The sequence below is a fragment of the Perissodus microlepis genome, chromosome 16, assembly GCF_051167445.1.
Source record: "Perissodus microlepis isolate ML-2025 ecotype Zambia chromosome 16, ASM5116744v1, whole genome shotgun sequence".
In the NCBI taxonomy this organism is placed as follows: Eukaryota; Metazoa; Chordata; class Actinopteri; order Cichliformes; family Cichlidae; genus Perissodus; species Perissodus microlepis.
Window position 1 is genome coordinate 26933267 of NC_140476.1, and position 13128 is coordinate 26946394.

Below are 13128 nucleotides of genomic sequence, written 5' to 3' on the forward strand. Positions count from 1 at the left end.
GCCACACATAGCGTTTTGCATTTTGGCCAAAACGTTCCATTTTGGTCTCATCTGACCAGAGCACCTTCTTCCACATGTTTGCTGTGTCCCCCACATGGCTTGTGGCAAACTGCAAACTGGACTTCTTATGGTTTTCTGTTAACAATGGCTTTCTTGTTGCCACTCTTCCATAAAGGCCAACTTTGTGCAGTGCACGACTAATAGTTGTCCTATGGACAGATTCCCCCACCTGAGCTGTAGATCTCTGCAGCTCGTCCAGAGTCACCATGGGCCTCTTGGCTGCATTTCTGATCAGCGCTCTCCTTGTTCGGCCTGTGAGTTTAGGTGGCCTTGTCTTGGTAGGTTTACATACTCCTTCCATTTCTGAATGATCGCTTGAACAGTGCTCCGTGGGATGTTCAAGGCTTGGGAAATCTTGTTGTAGCCTAAGCCTGCTTTAAATTTCTCAATAACTTTATCCCTGACCTGTTTGGTGTGTTATTTGGACTTCATTGTGTTGTTGCTCCCAATATTCTCTTTGGCAACCTCTGAGGCCGTCACAGAGCAGCTGTATTTGTACTGACATTAGATTACATACAGGTGCACTCTATTTAGTCACTAGTACTCATCAGGCAATGTCTATGGGCAACTGACTGCACTCAGACCAAAGGGGGCTGAATAATTACGCACACCCCACTTTGCAGTTATTTATTTGTAAAAAAATGTTTGGAATCGTCCCACTTCTCACGTGTACACCACTTTGTATTGGTCTTTCACGTGGAATTCCAATAAAATTGATTCATGTTTGTGGCTGTAATGTGACAAAATGTGGGAAAGTTCAAGGGGGCCGAATACTTTTGCAAGCCACTGTAAATATATATATATATATATATATATATATATATATTTATTTATTTATTTATTTATTTATTTATTTATTTATTTTTTTTTAATCCCCCGCTCACCCCTGAGGGCAGTCTATCCTTCAAGCTCAGGTCCTCGAGGTCCTCAGGTCCTCAAGGTCCTGGGAACTTGAAGGTCCTGTGCAGTATCTTAGTTTTTCCTAGGACTGCGCTCTTCTGGACATAGATCTCCGATGTTGTTCCCGGGATCTGCTGGAGCCACTCGCCTAGTTTTTGAGTCACCGTACCTAGTGCTCCGATTACCACTGGGACCACTGTTACCTTCACCCTCCACATTTTCTCGAGCTCTTCACTGAGTCCTTGGTATTTCTTGAGCTTCTCGTGTTCCTTCTTTCTGATGTTGTTGTCATTGGGAACCGCTACATATATCACTACGGCCGTCTTCTTCTGTTTGTCTACCACCACTATGTCCGGTTGGTTAGCCACCACCATTTTGTCCATCTGTATCTGGAAGTCCCACAGGATCTTAGCTCGGTCATTCTCCATCACCCTTTGGGGCGTCTCCCATTTTGACCTCGGAACTTCCAGGCCATACTCGGCACAGATGTTCTTGTACACTATGCCGTACACTTGGTTATGGTGTTCCATGTATGCCCTACCTGCTAGCATTTTGCACCCTGCTGTTATGAGCTTGACTGTTTTAGGGGCATCTTTACACAGCCTGCACCTGGCGTCTTGCCTCATGTGGTAGGCCCCAGCCTCTATGGATCTTGTGCGCAGAGCAATTTCCTGTGCTGCCATGATTAGTGCCTCCGTGCTGTCTTTCAGTTCAGCTTTGTCCAGCCACTGGTAGGATTTCTGGATATCAGCCACCTCCGCTATCTGCCTGTGGTACATACCGTGCAGGGGCCTGTCCTTCCATGATGCTTCCTCGCCTTCCTCGTCTTTCTTGGGTTTCTGCTGCCTGAGGTATTGACTGAGCACTCGGTCAGTTGGGGCTATCTTCGTGATGTATTCGTGGATGTTTGTTGTCTCATCCTGGATCGTGGTGCTGACACTCACCAGTCCCCGGCCTCCTTCCTTCCGCTTAGCATACAGCCTCAGGGTGCTGGACTTGGGGTGAAACCCTCCATGCATGGTCAGGAGCTTCCTGGTCTTGATGTCAGTGGCTTCTATCTCCTCCTTTGGCCAGCTTATTATCCCAGCAGGGTACCTGATCACGGGCAGGGCGTAGGTGTTGATAGCCCGGATCTTGTTCTTGCCATTCAGCTGACTCCTCAGGACTTGCCTGACCCTCTGCAGGTACTTCGTGGTTGCAGCTTCTCTAGCGACCTCTTCATGATTTCCATTTGTCTGTGGGATCCCCAGGTACTTGTAACTGTGCTCTATGTCTGCAATGTTGCCTTCTGGTAGTTCGATCCCCTCAGTTCTGACTACCTTCCCTCTCTTTGTTACCATCCGACTACATTTCTCCAGTCCGAATGACATTCCAATGTCATTGCTGTATATCCTGGTGGTGTAGATCAGTGAATCGATGTTTCGTTCACTCTTGGCATACAGCTTGATGTCATCCATGTACAGGAGGTGGCTGACAACTGCTCCATTCCGTAGTCGGTATCGGTAACCAGTCTTCTCAATGATCTCACTGACGGGAGTTTCGGCTGATTGTTCGGTCTACCAGTAGCTGGTGTTTTGCGCCTCTGGTATTCTTGCCCATCCCTTTCTGTGCCCCACTCATGTATTGACCCATGTGCCTGTTCATCTTAGCCGCTATGTTGCCTGAAAGGAGCTTCCATGTGGTGCTGAGGCAGGTTATTGGTCAGTAGTTGGAGGGGACCGGTCCCTTCTGGGGGTCCTTGAGGATCAGGACTGTCCGGCCTTCAGTTAGCCATGCTGGGTGTCTCTTGTCAACTAGCAGCTGGTTCATTTGTGCTGGCAGGCGCTCGTGGAGTTCAGTCACCTTCTTCAGCCAGTAGGCGTGAACCATGTCGGCACCTGGTGCTGTCCAACTCTTCATATTGGAGACCCTTTGTTGATGTCTGCCACTGTGATGGTTACTGGATCCATATGCTCTTCCAGTATTGTTCCGTCTCCAACCTTGGTGGTGCTGTTCTCATATTGTTCCCCTGCCACTGAGAGTACACTTTGGCTGGTTCTGTGGAGAACAGCTGGTTTATTCTCCTGCCTTCGATCTCTCTGGTATACCTCTTCAAGCGGCTGGCCTTGTGTAGTGCACTTTTTATACTGTACTCTCGGTACAGTTTTTATTTTTCCTGCTTTTGTCTTGCACTGTCCACAATGACAATGCAGATTTTCCACTTCTGGGACTAATAAAGACAGATTTGCTGCGTTTGTGTGTGTGTGTGTGTGTGTGTGTGTGTGTGTGTGTGTGTGTGTGTGTGTGTGTGTGTGTGTGTCTGCAACATTTGCATTTGTTGACTCTGAGTAGCTCAGATCCAAGGCAGGCCAAACCTCTGTGTTACAACCTTCAGAAATGCCTGCCATATCTATACAAACGACACACATTCACAATATATGGATACACAAATCTGTTTTATTTTAAAGTGTTTCAAACTTTGCAGTGTTTGCAGACCAAGTTTCCATCATCCCTGCATTTGGCACATGTGAATTTCTGACATGTTGCACAGGTAAACCTGCTGCGATTCCTGTTGCAGCTCTCTTGCACCTGGCACTGCATTGTCTTTGCAGTCCCAGGCGGCCTGCCTCAGTGCTAATATTTCCTTGTGCTGCATGAATCGGCAACGAAGTTCCTTAGCCTCTCCACCCTGTACATGCCTTGTACAAAATGTAGGCATTTACCGCCGCCAGGTCCAGCATATTGTAGAAAACCACTACTGGCCACCTGCATGTTGCTGCTCTTACAGAATACATCCACACCATTTGGTCCAACACGTCTACACCACACTGTAAAAGCAGAGAGAGAGAGAGTCATGAGTATATGTGCTTTTTTTCTATAGACCTGTATAGCACACATCAGAAAACATTGTAGCACTGGTATAAAATTATACACACATTCACATACCTTCATGTAGTTATAGTCTGTTATCGTGTTGGGTTTCCTCTTTCTGCCGTCACAATCGTCACGTGTTGGTGCATGGAACTTTTTTTTTAGGTGCATAAATTGTCAAGGAGACACTGCCACCTCTAAGCACTGAAGTGGAGAATACATCTCGCTGTGGAGTGTCCTTTACAAGTTGAGGAAGTTCACGCCGGACTTTATTCACCATGCCCACACACACACACACACACGCACACACACACACACACACACACACACACAGTCATCCGACAAGAAGACTGTTGATTTATATACCTATGCATCTTGTTTTTCTTACCAGTGCGACAGTTAGTGACACATTGTGGATTTCTATTTGTACTCAAGTGCATCGTTTTATTGTATCTTCACCAATGCTCCCACAGCCTCCCTTTTTTCTGCCTGTCCTGCATTAGACATTATCATACTGTATACCACATATAATATAATAACTGAAAAGCAAAATATGTTTAGCACAACAATGCACTGAGATCATAATTCTAATTGCAAAAGCTGCCGGAAGGGAAAAGAAAGGGGGGGGGGGTTCTGCAAGGAAGAAGGGGCCAAAATTCAGTGTCTGCTGCCAGCTACTTTTTCACATAGGACCGGGTAGGGTAGCTTTTGTCCTGTAATAAATGAAATCATGATTTAAAAACTTTCATTTTACTTGCGTTATTTTTCTTTAATATTAAAATTTGTTTGGTGTTCTGAAAAATTGCAACAAATATGCAAAAAACTAAGAAATCGGGACAGGGGAAAATGTTTTTTTCACAGCATTGTGGTTGAAATTCAGACCTTACAGTGGCCAACCATACATTCATGCTTGACTGTATATCGGAGTCCATGTCAAAAGGTCAACAATCTAAGCAGTTCTCAGTGCTTCCTCTCTCCAATGAGAAGTTCTCAAACTAGCTTAGAGATATACTATAAAGAGAGCTGCGGCCTGCATATTGTTTGCTGAACTTTCTAAAGTTTTTAAAAGGTGAACAGTGACAACACAATACAGCATCCTGTTTAGGTTTCTATATAACTTTCTTTATATTTTGTCTTTGGTTTGTAAAATGACTTCAGTTACCCATTTATGTCATCTTAACAAAGAGTTCTTAAAAGAGTTGCAAACCACACAGCCACATTTTGAACACACATTTGTTTGCATATGTTCGTGTCCATGTAGCTACACACTTTCAGTCAAAATATTTTTGTAGCTGTACTCTTGTCATTAAAGCAATTTTATAAAGTCCTGACATTAGGGACAATCTGTAAATTAGAGCAACAAAAAAGAGAGAGATTAAAAAGGGAACACATTGTCCCGAAACGGTTCATTTAAGGTGCAATATTTCTCTTTTTTAAGCAAGTCAGAGGTCCAACAGCCATCTCATAGCAAAATTCAGAAGTCTAACAAGACACACTAGGGAAAACAGCTGTAGACCAAAAGCACAACAAAGAATTGAGGTGAGACCGAGATTATAAATACACACAAGGTAATTAGGGCAACAGCAGGGTAAACAGCTGAAAGTAATTATGCATTACAAGACAAGGGAAGCAAAACTAAACAGCAAGCATAAGACAAGAGACTATCAAAATAAAACAAGAAACCCAAGGTACGGGAAACCCTGACTCTAACCCTAACATGGATGTGAAGAGCACGGCAAGATGGGAATAAAATGAGCAGGAGAATTAAATACAAACAAAATCTAACCATGAACAGAATCCAGACAGCTAAATGAAAATGAAAATAAAAACATAAAGAATCCAATTTGCAAATAATTGGTGAATGTAAAAGCCTATAAGTGATGCATTGGTTTGCACTTTTTCCTAACAGCGGTTGGTTTCTGGGTTTGAATGCATCATCTCACTAGAGCCTTTCTGTGTGGATGATGCGTGTTCTCCCCGTGTCTGCAGTTAGTGTGGTTAGGTCTAAACTACCCATAGGTGTGATTGTCTCTCTGTGTTAGTCCTGTGACAGACTGGTGACCCATCCAGGATGCATTTCACCTCTTTCCTCATGCCCTAAAAATTAAAACATTCAGAGTTAGCCACAAACAGCTTCATGACACCATGCTGAGCATCTTGGTTTTATCTCCTCCACTTCCACATCTATAACCACAGCCTTTTTTCATGACATTTGTTTGACAGCCGAATAATGACGTTGATGTACATATTTAGAGTAAGCATAAATCAGCATAAAAGAAAAAAAGAAGTTGACAAGAACTGCTAAGTGGCAACTTGAATGTGAACAACCAGCACAACACTCACAGGGCTAGTGGGAAGCAAAAACGTTCTTCACTCTCTATCTATCTATCTATCTATCTATCTATCTATCTATCTATCTATCTATCTATCTATCTATCTATCTATCTATCTATCTATCTATGTGTGGTCTCTGGACACTTGATGAATATGGGCCTAATTTCTGTTTTCGGTGTAATTCTGTGTTTGTGTCCCAGGAACATCCTCTCTACGTATACCTAAATATTTGGGTGTTCATAGCTCTTCAGCAGTTGGCCTCTGTGCATGACTGATGTCTCAGTGCAATTTTTACTCTTTTTCATTAAAATAGATTTAAGTTTTTATTTGTTAATCCAAATAATCCATAATAAAGTTGAAGTTGTGGGCTTTAAAAATCAAAACAATGACTTAAAGAACACAAGTGCATTGCACAGAGCCTAAGGGAACTGCAGAGCAACATTATAACTCTCTGAGGAGCTGTGCTGTGACAATCTGATCCTTCTCTATTATAAAAATATTACATAAATATCTAATGACTGGAAGTGATGACAGAAAACTTTCTCAGCTAAGAAACTTCTCAACTGAGATTGCATCACATGTTGATTTGTGAGACTGCATCATGTGTTTATCCTGAAGCTTGTTTTCTTCACACCTCTGATTGCAGCGACACCTCAGAGGCGAGATAGCATTATCTGATACTCACCCATGTGGGTGTGAAGCATGTCTTGAGGGTTTCATTGCACAGCCATTAGGAGCAGCTAATGGGCTATGAAACATTCTTCATGGAGCCGCAGGTTAAGTCTTATGGGAACTTGTGAGTGTTTGTGTTTCAGGTCTGCTAATGGCCATAGAACACAGGCAAGTGTCACAGGTACTGAAGTAAAAGTTAACACTCATCTATTAGTTTTTATTTAGCTGTGCTCATTAAGACTGCACAAACAAGTCCACACAGAATTCACTTTAACTTCTCATTTGTCTCAAGTTTTTTGTTTTTCTTCTAAAAGTTTGTACCAAAGACCCAACACAGTCAGTGTGTCTTAGACTAGAGTTTCCCCCATATGTGACCTGTTATTACTCTTTATTCAGCAACTGCTTGTATTTTTCATGCATTCTTGTGACTTCATAAATATTTTTTGTGGCCCTGCAAAGAAACTGAATGACAGACTCCAGTGTCAATCTGTCGAGGCAAGCAGCACTTGTCTAGTGAAGTCTAAAAATAGACATCAATTAAAAAGTAACAAAGGGCAACCAATCTCTGTCCTTTCATCACAAACAGTGTTCATATCAAACCATATGGCCTGTTTGAGTCCACCCTTTAAAACACTGCCATCTTGTGTCTGGAAGCGGGGTTAAGTCTGCTTTACTAATATTCTATCAGAATCTCCGTGAGGCCTGTTCTTTCAGGGTATGTCTGTGTCCCATCAGCCAAGATTTGAGCTAGTCAAGCCAAGCTGTTTCTGGTTGTTTGTGCATGTACAATATGAATAAACCTCCGGCCTTGCACAGGAAACTGACAAGCTGCTACTGGCTGATAGCAAGTAAACAAGCTTCTGTGATTCATTGTGGTAACAGATCAGTTTCCTCTTACTGACCAACATGTGTGATATTAAGTGAGGCTGTTAGAGTATAGTGTGAACACATTTTTATATGAACTTCTTTGCAATGTTAGCAAGGACACAGTTGATGATGGAGAGATGTTCCATGTCCAGTTTGATACAACAGACAAGTTTAATTAAAGCTAAACAGGTGTCAGGGTTTCTGGGTCGTTGACCCAGTATTTTCAGTTCATGTTCACTGTTTATCTACTGCCTGTTCCACTTCCTGTTTTATTGTGTTAGCCTTGGTCTGTGTGCATTATGTTCAGTCCTCTTCCCATTTATCATTAGTTCATTATGTTCAGCTGTTCACTCACCTGTCTCCAATCGTTGTCATTGTTAGTCATGTATTTAAGCCCTCTCTTCCCTTCAGCCCTTGTCGTGTCATTGATGTTGTTCCTGTCGCGTGTTCAGTTCAGTCAGCCAGTTAGTCTACCAGTCCATTAAGTTCAGCCAGCCATCCTGTCATCTTTTGTCTCCGTTTCCAATAAACCTCATTCTGCACCAAGAGTCCTGCGTGTGGGTCATCTCTTCCTCGCCTTCGCACACGACCCCTGACAACAGATTCAGGCTCCACCAGCACTTTAATATCTCTGAGAGATTTGTTGGTTCACCAAATGTACGGATTAACCACCTTTAAAATTTTAGTCCTCCTGTATTCGCAATTAACCATGTCAAACAATGTTCAAGCCTTTTAGTCATATATTTTGATTTTTTTTTCTTACAATCAACATTTAGGCCTGTGTTTCTGAGCTTGAAGGATATTATTTAGAGTTATGTGGTCCTGAGCCACTTAACACTGATGGCAAACTTTTTTTTTTTTTTGCATAAAAACAGCTTTTTAATCATTGAAGTGCAATTTGCCAATAATACACATGCAGTGAGGTTTGTACATACTGTTTTATTGTTTCATTTTTCTTTACCATGTCTCTGCTTGCCTTTCTGTAAACGACCACACACCACTGGCAGAATACTAGCCTTCCCCACACAAAATAAAAGCATAATTATAGGGGAGGGTATAAGAAAAGCCAAGGCACTGAAGTGAAAGAGAAACATGATGCAATAAAAACTGGTGGAAATGATTCATAACATTTTTAATACCAAATGCTTACACCGTATTCTTTTTGCAAATATTGCCATGTAAAAAACTAAATTCAATCTCACTGTATACAGGAAGTACATGTCAATACACATTGACTTACATTATATTACCCCCAAGATTCATTGCTGCACCATAAACCTGCCATTTTATTCAAAACTCCAGGATCAATCTGTTATTTTACACAATAGTGGAGAAACTAGGTTTGGCCCTTAAATGTGACTCCCTACTATTCTGACCAACACGGATTTCAACACAGTTTAACAAAGAAAATATAGATGTTGACAACTATTAAAAACTGGGGGGAAGCACTAGAATGGCTTCTGCATAATTCAAGTTTTCAGTTAACCTTATCTGGTGATATGTCTTAATAGTAGGTGCATGCAAAGTGCTAATTCGGCAGAATAATTAGTATCATATCTGACCGTGATTTCTCATGGTCAGAAATGAAAGACAGAATTCTTGGGAACAGATCTCTGGAAGTAAAGGAAGTGTACTACTTGCAAAGGGATAAATAATAATTGCAAGCACACTTTGCAGGCCAGAGTTCCAAGATTAAGCAAACAGGATGGGTACAAAAGTATTAGGAGGACGTATTAGGATGATACAAAAGCAGTCTAAATCTGGTCCTTAGGGGTCCAAGAGCTGGTGATAGTTGACAGTGCAATTACTCCACTAAATTACAATTTCCAGTTCTGACACATCATATTTGGGCTCCACGGCTTTTCAAATGAAAACATTTTGCTCTACTACTGTTAAAAGTCCGCTTGTTCACTGTAACTGTTTTAGACTACGTTACCCATGATGCACCTCGGTATCTGTACTTCCGGTTGGGAACGTGTTCAGCGCAGTTCTGCACAGATGAGAGGTGTGTCGGAGGAGTAATGTATTTACTTGCATTCCTGTGTGAGTTAATACTGTGTGCGTGCTTACCATATGACCACACACACACACCCATATACACACTCACACCCCCTTTACCTGCATGTGAATACTGTAATGCCTCCCTACCGATGCTGTACATCCTGTTGATGTCATCTGCCACCTCCTTATTGCTTCTGACCGAGGACAACTCAGTTGAAGCGTGATCGGCAATCAGTGCAAACAAATATTACAAGTGGTCCTTCGAGCCGGAGTCGCCTTGGCTGAGTTAATGAGATGGCAAACCCTCAGGATAGAGGTGCATCGAGTAGCCCCCGTCCAACGCGGGAGAAGAAACTTCCAGGACATCTGGTGGACTATGAGCACAACCTAACTGAGCCACCCGAGCTATCTAGAGCTCCAAGTAGTTCAAGCAGCTCCGACTATGAAGAGGATGAGAGATGGCAGAAGATGGAATCAGTTTGGAACAGTGTCCTCCAACACATGACTCAACTGCAAGTGTCTATGGAGGAAACTCGTGGGACATTACTAAAGCGGCTGGAGCGTTTGGAGCAAGCTTCTAAACCTGGCAGTCCTCTTCCCCCAGAAACAGGAGCGTTAGAACAACCCCAACATATTTCCTCCATAACAGAAGTTGCACTACTACAACCTAGCAGTGAGGTGTTACATGATACCACAGAGCCACTAACTGTGCCAGTAATACCCTCAGAGCAGGACACCACAACACCTGCGAACATGCTGACGCCAGTGGAAACATCCGCTCCATCACCTCCTCGTAAATTGAGCCTTCACACTCAGCCAGTGCTGCACCCTGCCACTTATGTAGCTGCATCGACACCACTCAGGAGACCTGGACGATGCACTGCTGAACCCTTCTCATATCAGCGATCTGAACATCAGCTCCTTATAAACAGGCCAGGCCAGGTGCAGCTATTATATCCTGCAGCCCCAGCTGATCAGCCACTACAACATGCTCATCTTTCAGTGCACCAGCTATCACAGGCTGTGGACCCAGTGAGTCTGCAGCAGATGTCACATCCCGCTCCTCCTGTCTTCCCAGTCAGACATCCAGCTAATCCTGTGTACTTGCAGCAACCTTCACGTCCACCAGCGCCTGTGACCCAGCCATCACAGTGGGCAGAAGCTCATCGCCCTGTGCCCACCATACTGCATCCTGAAGCTTTGCCTGATCCAGCAGGCAAGTACTATGTTCCTTATCCCTCAGGAAGTAACTATTCATCATCTTCCTCTGCTGAACACCATAATCCACAGGTTGCCACAACTTACCCAGCAGGAACGCCTCTACCAAACCTGATGGAGATGATGGTGGCGTCTTCATATGGCATTCCAAAGCCTAAGCTGGTGATCTTCCGGTCGGGGAGAGAGAGTGACTTCGCCTTATTAAAGAAAGGGCTGGACAGCACCTTAGGGCCACATTCTCATCTGGGAGAAGATTACAAGTATCAGGTCCTACTAGATCATCTAGAACATCCCAGCCCCTTACAGGTAGCCAAGCGCTACATTCACGACGGCACTCCCTACACTAGTGCAATGAGGGCGCTAGAACAGAGGTATGGACAGCCAAGGCAGTTAGTCCAAAGTGAGCTTAGCACTATATTAAACTGCCCCCCTATTAGAGCCGGAGACTCTCAAGCTATTGAAGACCTCTCCCTGTCGGTGTCCAGCCTGGTTGGGCTTCTCAGTACCATGGATGAAGTAGCAGCCAGTGAGCTTCATTGTGGTTCACATGTGGACAGACTGCTTACCAAGCTCCCTCTGAACTACAGGGACAACTTCATCGAGTACTGTATCACCCGGGGGATCATCCGCAGTGGCAGCAGCCGAACGTACAATATGTACGACTTCTCGGAATGGCTCGAACGGAAATCCCAAGTCCTTCAGCTATCCAGACAAGCCTCTCAAATGCCCCCGGACAAGCTACGTCCAGAGAAGAACCTACTCAAAGCCTCAGCAGGGCTCAAGCCACACAACAAATCTGCTTCCATCTACTACGGCCCAAATCCAGCCCAAGCCAAGCTAAAACAGGAGGGAGAATCTACAGTCCAACAGTCCAACCTAAGAAGAAACAGAAGTTCAAACCTTATTGTCCATACTGCGAAGGGACAGAGCATTATCTGAATGGCTGTGATGGATTCAAAAGGCTAGACCTCAAAGCTATGGCTACCTGGATTACCGAGAAGGCCAAATGCTGGCGCTGTGGCCGTAAACATTCTCCAGAGCAGTGTACTCTGAAGAAGCCGTGCAGCACCTGTGGTGACCAGCATTTGTCGGTGCTCCATGACCTGGTTGAGGCCAAGAAGCGGGACCCTAACATACTAACTGTGAGTACTAGTACGGTCTACCTAGACTATTCAAGTCACTCAGGTCGTGTTATGCTTAAGGTAGTACCAATCCAACTACATCATGGTGGCAAATCACTGGACACATTTGCTGTGCTCGATGACGGCTCAGAGAAGACTGTTGTGCTTCCTGCGGCAGTTAAATCTCTAGGTTTGGAACAGGAGGAAGCAACACTCTCACTGAGAACTATCCGTCGAGATGTAATCCAGATGAAGGGAGGCTTTGTCTCATTTCAGGTGTCACCAAGGGCTAAGCCCAAAGTGAGGTACAAAGTAACACATGCCTTCACAGCCCAACAACTGAGCCTAGCTACTCAGTCATGTCCAGCTGAACAGCTAAAGAAGAAGTATCTTCACTTACAGAAAGTCCAGATTGAGGGATTTAACCAGGTCCAACCTTTGGTGCTGATTGGCTCAGATAACGCTCATCTCATCACCCCTGTCCGTCCCGTCCTTCGGGGGTCGTCCAAAGGGCCAGTAGCCATCTGTACCAAGCTCGGATGGGCCATCCAGGGGCCGGCCAGCAGTATGCCTACATCTGAGGGGGACCTGCAGTGCCTGAACATGTGCCTTTCTCCTGCAGAGGCCCTGCATCAAGATGTGAAGCGTTTGTGGCAACTAGATGCTCCCCCCTACAGGACAGAGAAGGAGGTCACACGGTCAAAGGAGGACAGAGAGGCGGCAGCTATGTTGGAAACAAAGACCATCAGAGTCCCAGTAGACGGTGTCGAGAGATACGCCACTCCGCTGCTGAGAAGAAGGGACTTTCCACGGATGTGTGTCTCTCCTGAAGCAGTAAAAGGCCTCCTCAGATCTACCGAACGTAAGCTGGCCAAGAATCCTGATCTGACCCTCACATACAGCCAGGAGATCCACAGGTTAGTAGATTCTGGTTATGTTGTTAAGCTGAGCCCAGATGAGACACATAGCTCTTCCGAGTCATGGTATGTACCCCACCACATGGTACATCACAATAATAAAGCTAGGGTGGTCTTCAACTGTTCGTTTGAGTTTCAGGGGGCCGTCCTGAACCACTACCTCTTACCAGGACCTCCCTTGGGGCCCA